The 12,983-nt window shown below is 43.8% G+C and overlaps 1 long non-coding RNA gene across 1 annotated transcript; it reads left to right on the top strand.

Moving 5' to 3' along the window:
• The first annotated feature begins 256 nt into the window (after positions 1 to 256).
• Positions 257 to 1,239, top strand: LOC121142633. The gene is made up of 3 exons (XR_005879660.1): positions 257 to 439; positions 543 to 602; positions 1,124 to 1,239. It is a non-coding gene; the product is annotated as an uncharacterized LOC121142633 (long non-coding RNA).
• The last annotated feature ends 11,744 nt before the right edge of the window (positions 1,240 to 12,983 follow it).

Genomic DNA, 12,983 nt, shown 5'->3' with positions numbered 1-12,983 from the left:
TTTCTGTTTACGATGCTAATGAGTATGACCCTAGACCCCATCATGTGTGCCAGGACGCACTGTCACTCACTTGCATGGACTCAGGTGAGTCTTGCAAACAAACATCTTGAAAGAGCCGAGAGTCTGGAATGGTACAGGTGTTAGATAATTCGTAATTAGCGTGTTCTCAAGGCTCGCTTGTAAAATTAATCTTGAAATATTTTTGGAAGTAATTAGAAACTGCACGAGAACGTGCAGTTAAAAAGATCTGGTGCAGGAGAGGAAATGGCCCAGTATCTCCCTCTCAACTTGCAGCAACTGCAGTATAGCTGGAAGAACAAGGCCCAGAAAGGCTGAGCAATGGCCTCAGGACACACAGCTTGCCGGAGGCACAGTCAGAGAGCTAGGAAAACGAGTGGAGAGCCTTCACTCTTTCTTCTGCCTGGCTGTCTCACACACGGTAAGAATGACACGAAGCTTTGTTCTGGTTGGAATTAAGAGTTTTCTCTCACTGTTGTGCTCAGCTCTTGGCTGCTCTGAAGAATTCTTCTGTTTTCCTCTAGAACCTTTCATAAATGAATGCTAACAGTTGTGAATGAGGAGGAACCAGCCTGTCTGCTAAGGTGAGTGGGCGCCATCACAGAAGGTAGGAGTTCATCACGAACTACCAACATACACAGCTCAATTTTCAAGACTGGATGGGCTATTCGGAGAGTTTATTTCAAGATGAAAGAGCAGGCCTTATGCCCAGCCCTGCAGAAGTCTCTCTGGGTACCATATCCTTTGTTCCTCACCTACCTACGGCTTACCTAAGCTCTAGAATGATAAACACATGTACCTTGCCAGTGATGAATCTTAGACCTGAACCAAAGTCTTTCTCCTGGGAAACTGGAATGGTGGACCCAGAGACTGACAGTTCTGTGGGAGAGGCAGGTGACAGGCCACACAGGGAAAGAAACAAAAGAGTTTTTGGGAATGTTATGGAAGCTACATTGCACCAGGTGCAACAGTTGAAGAACCAAGGGTATTGTGACAAATAGAAATAAAGTGTGGGAAGGAGGGAGGAAAGAGGGAGGAGAATGAGGGGGAAGGAAAAGGGAAAGAGAAAACCCTCAGATTCCCACAGGTACTATTTTTCCCACAGTAGATTTCCTGCACCGCCATCCTGGCCCCTTTGTACTAACCCTTGATACAACGGAAGTATGTGTCTTAGAAAGGGAAGACTGGCTTCTACTTCACGGGCGAACAGGTACTGGGAAAGATGCCCCTTTGAGAATAAAGGAAAACAAAAATGGCTGCAGACCAGTAAGGGAAGCAGAGATGACAGGGTGTGGGGAAGGCCACTCACGGGGTGGGGGGGGCGATGGCTGACTTCCAGACACCCATTGACTCCCTGCCCAGCCGGTTGCATTTCCATCCCCCAGAGCCAATCAGCTGCTCATCACGGCTGCACAGGGACAGCATCAAAGGGATTTAATAATGGTTGGCAAATGTCAAATTACATTGAATCTAAACCAAATTCCAGACATTTAGGGCTGCACAGTCATTAACAATCAATTAGTGCACTCACTTTTCAGTCAAAGCATTTTTATGCTATTTCCTTTCCAGGGCCAGGAAGCATGCTCTGCCTGGTCGTCGTCGTCTCCCCCCAACCCAACCCCCACCCCCAACAGTGGCAGGGTAAGGAAGGCATCAGGATGGCTGAGTCAGTGGAGGAACAATTGAGTCCCTGTTCTCATTGTGGCTTTGCTTTCCCTATTTGTTCTCCCGACAGGATTTTTCAGGAGGAAATGTTTCGAATTCGTACATTCCGTCCTGCAAACGTGGCAGCAGGGAGGAGGGGGGAGGGGCGATTGGTCATTTTCCTCTTTTATGGAAAAACGCAGAGGAATAAAAAAGTGAAAATGTGGAGGCTCATCCACAGCTGTTTTCTCTAGCGGAAAACTAAGGAGTCTGCGCCTCGAGGAGCCATGCACACCAGGCACGAGGGAGGGCATTCTGTGAACTCATGTCACCTCTAGTGGCTCAGGGTTAGGCGCGGCAGGATCACATTCCAGCAGCAGGGCCAGTAAACATTGCCCACAGAACAAGGTTTTGCTCTATTGATTACTGCATATCTGCCTCATCCTTCCCTTTTCAAATTAGCTCAGATTTATGGCATGCCCTTTCTGTTCCCCAAGCCACCCACACCATCTCCGTCCTGTAGGTCAGGTGAAGGGGAGAACTGAGAACCTGCAACTAAACATTTTAAGGAAGAACTTCCATAATCCTGAAAATTCCTCTCTGTTCCTGTTTTTCTGTTGGGCCTTCCAGAGATTTTATTTTTAGAGCAACTTTCTCAGAATACAGAGAAGCCTGTATTCTCCAACTGTGACACACAGTCCTTCCCCTAGTATAACTGGGAACATGTGGATATAGAGCTGGACTTAGCTCAAAATACTCATTTGACAGACATACTTCCAGCTCTACGTAACATGGGGTTCCTTTCAAGTGCTCAGGCTTAGGTTTCTTCCAATGGTGAAGAGGGTTTAAGACCTTGAGAGACAGGGTGCCACTGGCTCCTCTGCTGCCCACGATGGGACCCCAACTGTGATCTTATACCCCGAAGCAGGTAAGACCTTCCGACTCAGTGTTCCTGCACCCCACTATGCCTTTGTCACAGCACATCTTTACAGAGTATCAGCTGCCAAGAGCAGACAAGAGGACTAGAACAAAGCCAACAGAAAACTCCTCAAAGAGCTATGCCCACCAAGGTTCATGCTCAGAAAAGAACCAGAGAGGGGATGGGGACAAGGCTGGGATAAAGGTGCTGTCACCAAGACTGAGGATGTGAGTTTGATTCCCAAGAACCTATACAACAAGAGGGAACTGGTTCCCAAAAGTTCTCCTCCTCTGACACGCACACACACACACACACACACACACACACACACACACACACTCAAAAACAAATGGAAAGAAAAAAATGTAAAGGAAAAGACCCATGGAGGTTTCACTTCAGCACATCCTCAGAGAGAGCTATGATTTGTCCACAGCTGCCTACTGAAGTCACCTGTATGAAGGTGTGTGTGTGTGTGTGTGTGTGTGTGTGTGTGTGTGTGTGTGTGTGTTGTGTGGGGGGTCTTCACTGTGACAGGCCCTGAGATGACACAGCTCTAATAACAGGTGCACTAAACTAGCAAATCACAATTCCAGCTGGTTGCAAATCCATATTTTCACAGAACAAAGCCAGGAAGAACTGTTTACTTGTCTTACAAAACTCACACTTTGTATTACAATCTGAGCTGTCTGTATCAGTGTTTCTGACTCTGGGGCGTTCTGTAATGACTTGACAGAGCCCTTAAACCACCCTTGTCTAGCCCACAGCACCAATTCCTGGCCACCAAGGTCTAAATCAAGTTGGAATGAAACAGAAAGTGGCACTTATAAAACAAAGCTGATCAAATCTAATGGGTGTCATTGACTTCTACCCCAAGAAACATTGTACATAGTAGGCTTCTGCATGCATTCTAACAGGTTAATTTCTGCTTGGGAACCAATTATTTCATGTAAATCAAAGCCTGCTCTACAGTGGTAGGAAGGACTGCAGACTAAGGGAAGTGGTTTACATTTGTCCTGCTACAGTCCTGTCTTTCTAGAACTCAGGAGAAAGCTACTTCACTATTATATATATATTGTCCCATGCAGTAAGGAATTCTGAAATCTACATGGCATAACAGTGCCTAATAAGTGAAGATGTGCTGGAATCTTCCATGTACTTTTTGGCTTTATGAGTATACACCTTGAGAAAGCAGGAGACCAACTAAACACATTCTTTCTTCCTCACCATCCCAAACTGTGCTGAAAAATAGAGATTGTGACTTAGAGAGGAGGAAGAGGAAAAGAGCACGAAAAAGCCCCCCCAAAGAAAGATGGGCTTGGCACCTGCAACCACCATAGAGAAGGAAGCTTGGACTTTGGAACCAGTTCCTCATAGTGACATTGTAAGGATTCAGGCATTATACTGGCCTGCCTCTGTCACCTGGCAGAATGCACTCAGGCAGTACTCTGGTCAGCACACAGGTGCAAAGAAAGACCCTGCCCACTTCCGCTCTGTCTTGCTCTCTTTTCTGCTGTTTCTCCTGGGGCAGATAGGACTTTTCCTGTCTCCCTCTTCTCTTCTGTCCCCTGTCTCTGTGTCTCTTTACCTCTCCCCCCCCCCCTTCCCTTTCTGATAAAACTTTTCACTTAAGCTCTGTCTCCCTGGCATGTTTGTCCTTCCGCCTCGGTCACCCTTGCTTGCCATGGGATCCGCCAGAGTCCTCCATGTGCTTTATTAACAGACATGAGAAGAAAGAGGGGTGAGAAAGATAAGCCAGAAGAAGAGAATAAACGCAAAGAAAAAGGAAACAACAGCAAACAAAGAACAGGATTCCAAGATGGGGAGCAAAAGATGCAAAAAAGTTCCCGGAATCAAAGACAGGCTTTAATTTTTGCCCGTTATTTAGTATTGCTATCAGTCACTGCGAGACTTCTTGCATGGAAATATTGCCTGCGGGTCTTATTTCTAATAGCTGCGTTCTTTGACCAGCGAGATTCCGTAACCATAGCTCACATACTTCTAAAAGAGTTGCAGTTTTAATGCCAAGAACAGAATATATCAGGGAATAACGGAAAATTCACCATCACCGCTTTGACTCTGATGTTATTTACAGTCTCCAGCAGTGTGTCTGTAAATACACCCCCAGTGGCTCAAACACCCTCACCAGTCAACAGCATAGCCTGTTGACTTTCTACCCAAGAGACTCAGCTGGAAGTTGTCACTTCAAGGAACAGAATCAAACCCGGTTGCATGATAGGGCTGTACGATTTCCATGGTTAGTCATCCAGAGGTGACCCAGTTACTAGTAGCTGTTGCTGGAAACCAGCTATGCAAACCAAGGTTCCTAGAGAGTCTTTATTTTGATCACACGGGATACTTTACTGGCGACTAACACTGCTTCAGTCCCTTGGTTCCATGGTTGCCCCATGGCCTAGCAGTAATGGGTAGAGTGTAGCCTGTCTGGAAGTTTACTCTTCCAAAGTCGGCCAATGCTTCTGTTCTTTTCCTCTATCTATAATCTCCTTGCCTCTCATTGTCTCTGTGCTTGAAATGCATTCACGTGGAAGATAAACTTGTTTATATGAAGGTACATCCATACTAAGAATGGATAAAACATTGAGGTTATAAAATAGGAAAGACATTAGGCAAAGTACAAACATTTAATATTAGGACATGAAGAACCTGCAACATGATGAGAAAAGAATTGTGGAGGCTGAGTTGTACGCTTGTGTACACAAATGGGTATGCGTGCAGGCTAAAGACCCAGCAATCATGGCAGGAAGGTGAGCCCTTTCTGTAAATGAGCCTCCCAGCACACAGTGTTTTCCTGGCCCTGACTTTTGACACTGGGGCAGGAGTAAAGGAGAGTTTGCTGCAGCCTCATACTCGAAGCTCCATTCCCAGGCTAATGGCACAAGCTACATGTGGACCCACCATGAGAATGTCTTGACATGTGGTTCTTCAAGGTGGGAAAGCGAGGAGGAACACGCACGTCTGTCTCACTAATAAGTCAAGGAGACTGCAAGAGCACCGAATCCTGAAGTGACTCCTCAGGCATCAAGCCATTCTTTATTAAATCTTCATATGCACTTACCTTTAGGTGCAATTTGAAATGTGCTCCAAGGAGAGGCACAGGGACTAAACGATTAGCTAAAGAGAAACAGGGCAGCAGGCACTTCAGATAGTGACCACAAATGGTGTCTCTCAAGCAGCAACAGCAGCAATTGGGCATTTTCATGTGATTCAAAGATGGGTCTTTATATTCTGAGTTATCTACTTATTTTCATTTGTATTTCAAAAGAAAACTAGCTATGCACAAAACTAGAATTTACACTGAATGCCTTAAAAAGCACACTAATCTGAAGAAAATTACTAAGGAAATAATTACTAGTACAATGACATTGAAAGGCTCTTGAATGTCACACTCAAGTAGCCAAAGTAGAGGAGTACATTTAAGACTAGTAGAACATGACTGCCTATCAACACCTCCTAGGATGACGTCATTGTGCAAAGAGCATGCTATATGAATCTGGGCATGGTAGAATTCGCTAAGCTTCTCTTGATTCAAGTGGTATAGTGGCACCGTGTAGGTAACCTTCCATGATAAATGCGAGGGAAGCAAGGAGATGAAATCAGTGTTGCCTGGTGTGATTTGAGGCATCAAAACTTCTCTTGGTTTCCCTAAAGCAGGGAAACAGAAGGTAAATGTACTAGATTAGGAAGCAAGGACCTAGTGGTCACCTCTGTCACATGTGTAATGTGGCATCAATAAAACCAGGTATCCTCCTTAGGCCCTAGTTCCTTTCCTTATTTTATTAATCATTTTAACTTTCAAAAATAGTATATATTTATTATAGAATGTGATGTTTTGAGTTGCATGGTGAAACAATCAATCTAAATTAACATACTATTTCACATACTTACCCACTTATTTGTTTATTGCGCTGAGAACACTTAAATTCTATTCTATTTGTGATTTTTCAAAGAATATAGTTACATAGTTGGAACTGGAGAGATGGTTTAGTTATTAAGATGATTACTGCTCTTGCAGAGGGCTTGACTTTATGTTCCCAGCACTTACCTCCGGCAGCTCACAACAGCCTGTAACTCCAGCTCTAGGGAATCCAATGCCCTCTTCTGGACTTCATGGAGCCTGCACTCACACATACACACATGATGCCCACAATAGAAAATAATAAAAAACAAATGTTCAAGAAAGGAATCCATTTTAATTGACTATAGTCAGTGTGTGGTCCAATAATCTACTGAACTTATTTCTTCCAATTGAAATTTTGTCTTCTTTGACCACCATCTCCTCCTGTAAGCTCCATTCAGCCTGTGGTAGCCTTCTGCTTCTATGAATCCAACATTTTAAGATTCTCTCTATAAATGACACCCTGCAGTATTTGTCTTTGAGTGTAACAATTTTCTCTAAGAGAACACATGTCTAGGGCTGTGGATAGTGTCTATTCAGTCTATACAGTCTTGACAGACTGCTGGATGCAGCTTGACCTCCAATCCTCTTATACCGGATTGTTTTTTGACCATTTCATCATTTAAAAATATGCTTTGGTTGTATATATAGCTATAACAAAAGCAGATGTACTTTTAAAAGGCAATACAATTCAAACTAGTTAATATTGACAGTTTTTAATCAGATAAAACATTGAGAATTGGAGATGAAATTGACTCATCATAGATTAACCAGGATATTTGTAGGTAGCCTCAAAATCCTATTTTACTTAAAAATTGCAGATATCTCCTCTTCTAGATTTGTAAGTGGAAGATGAACTAAAATCTACTAAATTATTTATCAATTCCATTGAACTCTGCTTTCTCTGAGACTTCTTAACATTAGTCAAATATTCTCAACTGGATACACAAACTCACATTGCTCTTTCTCTGAGACTTCTTAACATTAGTCCAATATTCTCAACTGGATACACAAACTCACATTGCAGCTGCCACTACACTCATACTCTTCACATGCAAGGAGAGTCAGGCTCAACTCTCAGGCTACTGTTGGTTTCCAGTTGCAGTTATTTATTTATTTAAGACATTCCTAATTTCACTTATCTGATTTGCTACTTCACAAGAACATACATACTTCCAGAAAATGTCAAACAAAAACTTTGCCACATCCAAAAAGGATGACTACAAAAAAAAAAAAAAGAACACTACCCGTCTATATAAAGTACAGTATTCCAGGGCTAGGGAAGCAAAACCCAGAGACTGGAGCTGTCCTCAAAATTATACTGTATAAAATGGATGCTCAGGGGCCAGCAATCAAAAGGTTCTTGCGACCAAGCCTGACCATTTGAGTTTAATCTTTAAGACTCTGAGACGTACACGGTGGAACTGATTCCTGAAAGTTGACCTTTGACCTCCACATACACTATACACATACACACACATCACACATACTCTATACACATACCACACCTTCACATACACTAAACCCTATACCACACACCTGCACTTTTACTACACACACACACATGCACACGCACACACACACACACACACACACACACCACACAGCTCCACATACACTACACCCACACCCCTACACCACACAGGCACACAAATGCAATTTTTAAAAATGGTGTTCAAAGGGTTGTGGCGTGGTAATACATATTTCAAACTATTCTAAGCAAAAACCGTGACTCTAAAGGTTGCTTCAGTCATCCAGAGTGTCCCCTTATGTATCTCATTTCCTTATGCCGTATAGATTAGATTTACCCTCCTGTCAGCATTCAAGCACAGCGCAGGTTGTGAGCCACTTAAAATGTCCAGTGTGATACCTTATCATAAATCAAGGAAGTAGAGCAGCACCCTTATTCCGGGTAATGTTGCAAAGCTATCTTTTCCCCTTCTTGCTCAGAGACATTTCTAGAGAACGATTCTGGTTATGGGAATTCTATTGCTCACCTGCTGAAGCTTCGGAGAGGCTGGGGGCTAAGGAATCCTGCAGCTCTAGCTTCTGGTCTTCCCTCACTGGGTCAAGTGTTTCCTTCCACCCTGTGTGGGTCCCTTGCCTGCTCAGGTGAGAATTAAGACTTCCAAAAGCAGTTCTCTGGCCCCAAGGCATGGGGATCACAGCAGTTGGATCCTCCACCTGACCTCCCACCTTGATGCTCCGTCTGGAATCCCAGTACAGAAGCGACGACGTTGGTAGTCTCTTCCTCTGAGAAGTCTCTCAGATCTCTCCTTTCTTCTGCTTCTTGGGGTGCCTGCACCTGCTTCTGTCCCTTCTCTACCGAGCTACTTGAGTTTTCCTGCCCTGCGTAGTCATTTCCAGCCCTTTCTTACCCAACGTTGCTTGTACACACTCCCTGGTCTTTACCTCAGGGATTCCCTCTACCGGTCTTCCCTCATCCCTTTTCCACAAAAGGCTTCAGATGATCCTTTGCAAACACACTCTGGTCAACAGCAGTACACAGCAACCCTGCCCTCATCAAATAACCCTCTCTCCATAAGCCTCTCCCAGCCCCCTAAACAAACAGCATCCTATAACCGACCTCATTTTAAGATATTGCTTTTCATAACCTCCAACCATTTGCTGCTTCTCCTTTATTTCACTGAGACCTTGAAGTATGTACGACTAGCGCACGTGTGCACGCTCACACACACACACACACACAGAAAGGGGGAGGGAGGGGGAGGGGAAGAGGGAGAGGGAGGGGGAAGACTAGTTTGAAGATCATCAGGAGTCATTTGACGTTCTTGGATGATTTTCCCCTAATGAAATGAGCTGATGGGAAATACAGCGAGCCATCCCAAGACCAAACACATTCTACTGTTTATTACACATATTACATTCTTAAATAAAAATGCGTCACATAACATTTTTGCATAGATATCTTACAATATACCAATTTAAAAAAGAATTATGAAACAGACCAGTAACAAAAATAAATTTTTTCTTCATTAATAATTTTGTAACATTAACATACCACCATCATATAATACAAATAATAGTTTTAAATCTTAAGACTTTTGTACAGCAAAAAAACTTGACAAAGTAATATATTTATATATATATATAAAAAGCTTAAAAAAAATAAAATGTCAAAAAAAGGCATAACCGAGGGCTATAAGACTGGGTACTTCTGTGATATATTATAAATACCAGAGAAGGCCTGAGAGAATGTGACGGGGAGGTGGGGGGAGGGGAGGGGCTGGGGGCAAGTCTTTCCAAACACGCTTGTTAGACACGTCCGGCAAAACAAAAATGTATAGTGCAAACTTAAATTTCTTCAAGCAACTGTGAAGAGGGTACTAGAGAGTAGAAAGAAAAGTCGTGGTGGCTGCGGAGCCATGTATTCTGAGCAGGCATGAGGGTGCCGGGTGGTGGGAGGGGAGGAAGGGAGGCTCCAAAGACATTTAACATTTATTTTTGCCTCTGTGTTAGCAAGGAGATCTTGGCCCTAACAGGTGGATTTTTTTTTTCCTCCCTGGAATGGAGCAGAAGTGAAAACGGAAGAAATCAAACTGTCTGAGCTTGGGTTAGGAAATGCATGCTGGGAAGCAAAAACAAAGAACCAGCCAATGAGCCCCCAGATCTTCAGGACCTGATTTACAGAAACTCTTCTGCCTCTGGTCCCAAGGGCTAGGATTAAAATGTCCCCTTTCCCCACCGACTGCTCCTCCCCTGTACATGGAACGAACTCCCAGTGGTATGGATTTTATATACTGGCATTATAAGCATTCATCCCCCCCCAAAAGAATTAGGCACTGGTGGCTACCCCTCTTAGACCTCAGTAGCCTGTTTTCCTTCTGTGAAGGTACAGTAGGTACACATGCACACCCATGAAGGTGTGTGCACACAACCACCCTCATTACTCTGACATGGGGTCCTTTTTATGGCAGTAGACAGAAGCTGGGGTCAAAGCTCACAGTTGAAAAAAAATCATATAAACGGTCCCCAACCAAGAACACATCAACCTTCCCTCATGACCAAAGAGAGGGAGCCCTGTTTTGAAAGAGTATCTTGTTTGGGATATTTTTGAAGCAACAACCTTGATTTCACTCTCATTTTGGATATCTGTTTCTCAAGGACTTATATGCAAATACCGAACACTCAAAGAATGCAGTACTATATTGGTAGGATGCACATAAAGTTAATTGCGGCTTAGTTATCCGCCTTCTGGGATCTGTTACAGGAACCGAGGGAGGAGATTTAATTGTTAAAAACAAGAAATCCTAAAGCCTCAGGCATTAAGTCATGAGACACCACATTTCATAGGAGCAGATTTTGCTTCCTTTGACATATTTCTGTTGTCCCATCTCAAAGGCTTCCAAAGATCTTCAAAGGAAAAACAGGACATCAGGAAGGCAGCAAAGTACACTCAGGCTGGGCTCTCCAGTTCCAAATTAAGCATCACCCATGTTTCCTGAAATGCAACCTGGACACTCAGAACTAGGTATTCTCCTGCACCAACTTCTGCCACTTCTAGAAAATCTTGAGGGAAATTTTTCATGAATTTATTTCATCCAGGTACTACTTACTGAATTTCCACTTGGGCAATATTCTGGATGTAAGGTTTCAGCCATATATAGACACGAGGTCTCTTGTTTTTGTTTTTAAAGGGAGAGAGAGCAGACTGATTTGTGTACTCAAATGGGTTGCATGCTCCCTACCTTTGCCCTTGTGAGGAGGTAAAAGTAGTTCCTATTTTCACATTATGAAGTGACTTCCAGAGAGGAAATCACCAAGAACTATTAAAAACAACTGAGGTTTGCGCCGGCAATCTGTTTCTTTGGGCTTTCCCATGGGATGCAGGAGTGGGGGTTGCAGGCAGGATGTTCTGAATGCATGGTTTAGCCCTCAACCCCAACCACCTTCGTTTTCCCTTGGATGCAAATAAACATGGATCATTTGGAAGCTTATCCCAAATTCAAGTCCTCAAATAAGCTCTTCTCTGATTTCAAAGAAGATTTTTTAAAAAACAAAAATAAAACCTAGGAATCCGTTCTGCTCATCAGGCATGAGGTTGACTGTCTTTTTACCCTGTTATCATCAGGCATTCAAAGATGGGTGAGGGTAGAGGAGGTGCGAGTGTGTGTATGTGGGGGGGAGGGTAACGGCAGGGAGAGAGGAGTGTCCGAAGGACTTTATGAAGGAATTTGGAAAGAACGGGGAAATGGCCAGCATGAAGGTCATTTGGGGGTCCCCAATATTTTTTTAAAAATGCAGCTTTAACATGGAATCCAAACATCTCTCTCTCTCTCTCTTTTTCTGGACAAAATGCTCATCACCAGGAGGCAGGAAGCTGGGCCAGCGAGCTTACAGTGGGACAGGAGGCCAGGAGCAAGGAGCAGCATTACAATGTCAGTCTCCACATCCCGTGGAGGAGAAAGAAGTGTAACTTGAAGTAAAGGAAGTCGCCAGTGGCTTAGAAACACATCTTCTACACAGCCAACTCTGGACCCTGGGTAGAGTGCTCAAGAGGACAGCCCTGACACACTACGCCAAGCTTGTCCTTTCAAATTTGAGTTCCCTTGGGCTGTTAGGAGGTAATGTTTTAAACTGTAAAAGGGATTTTGTGTTTCAAATATTCATTACAACATTCTAGATAACCAGTCCTCTTGGGAGCAAAATATATGTTGAGGTTATTTCTTGGAAAACCTGCTCCCCCCACCTCAGAGGTTCCAGGAGACCATCTCTGCCATTTGAAAAAGGACAGGTGATTTCTCACAAACCTATTTCCAAAATGTGCAAGGGCTGCCTACCCCATGCTGGGGACTGGTTATCCTCCAGAGGTGTCCATTGGGGCCAGAGAAGTGGTTTAAAGCCACGCGCTTAGCACCCACCAAATTCCCAGGCCAATTCCCACAGTCAACACAGGACTCTGAAGCAAGCAAGCACCGTCATGGCATCTCAGCGCACCCTGCTCCAAGAGCGGACAGGAGCAGATCACAAAGGACCTCACTGATACAAAAGAGAAATCACCAACATTTCAGACACCGAAGAGGATCAAGGAGCCTTTGTTCTGCCACATTCAAGTGAAACCACAGATGACGAGAGGGACAAATAGCAATGAGTATTCTTTTTCGTATTTTTTCCTTTTTCTTTTTTTTTTTTTCCTTTTCTTTTTAAATAGAGCCTTGCGTTGGTCAGTACAAAATTAAAGTCAAGTACTATAAACCTTAGTAATAACATTTTGAGAGCAAGAGCAGCCCCAGCCTGGGAGAGAACACCTGTAAATCGTGGCAGCCGTGGCTTAATGCTATCCCTGGCGCGTGCGTGCATTCGTGCTGGAGGCTGCTGCAGAAGGGGAAAAGGAACAAAGCAACAGAATTTGGGTAGTCTAAAGTTTCATCTAGTGCACTGACTGGAGGCGCTACAGTTCAATACAGCTGAGGTTCAAGGTCCCTCACACATCCTTCATCCAAAAAGGATGTACCACACATTCAAATA

Source organism: Mesocricetus auratus, unplaced genomic scaffold, assembly GCF_017639785.1.
Source record: "Mesocricetus auratus isolate SY011 unplaced genomic scaffold, BCM_Maur_2.0 Super-Scaffold_100010, whole genome shotgun sequence".
NCBI lineage: Eukaryota > Metazoa > Chordata > Mammalia > Rodentia > Cricetidae > Mesocricetus > Mesocricetus auratus.
Note: the sequence above shows the minus strand (reverse complement) of the source record. Positions and strands in the feature narration are given on the sequence as shown.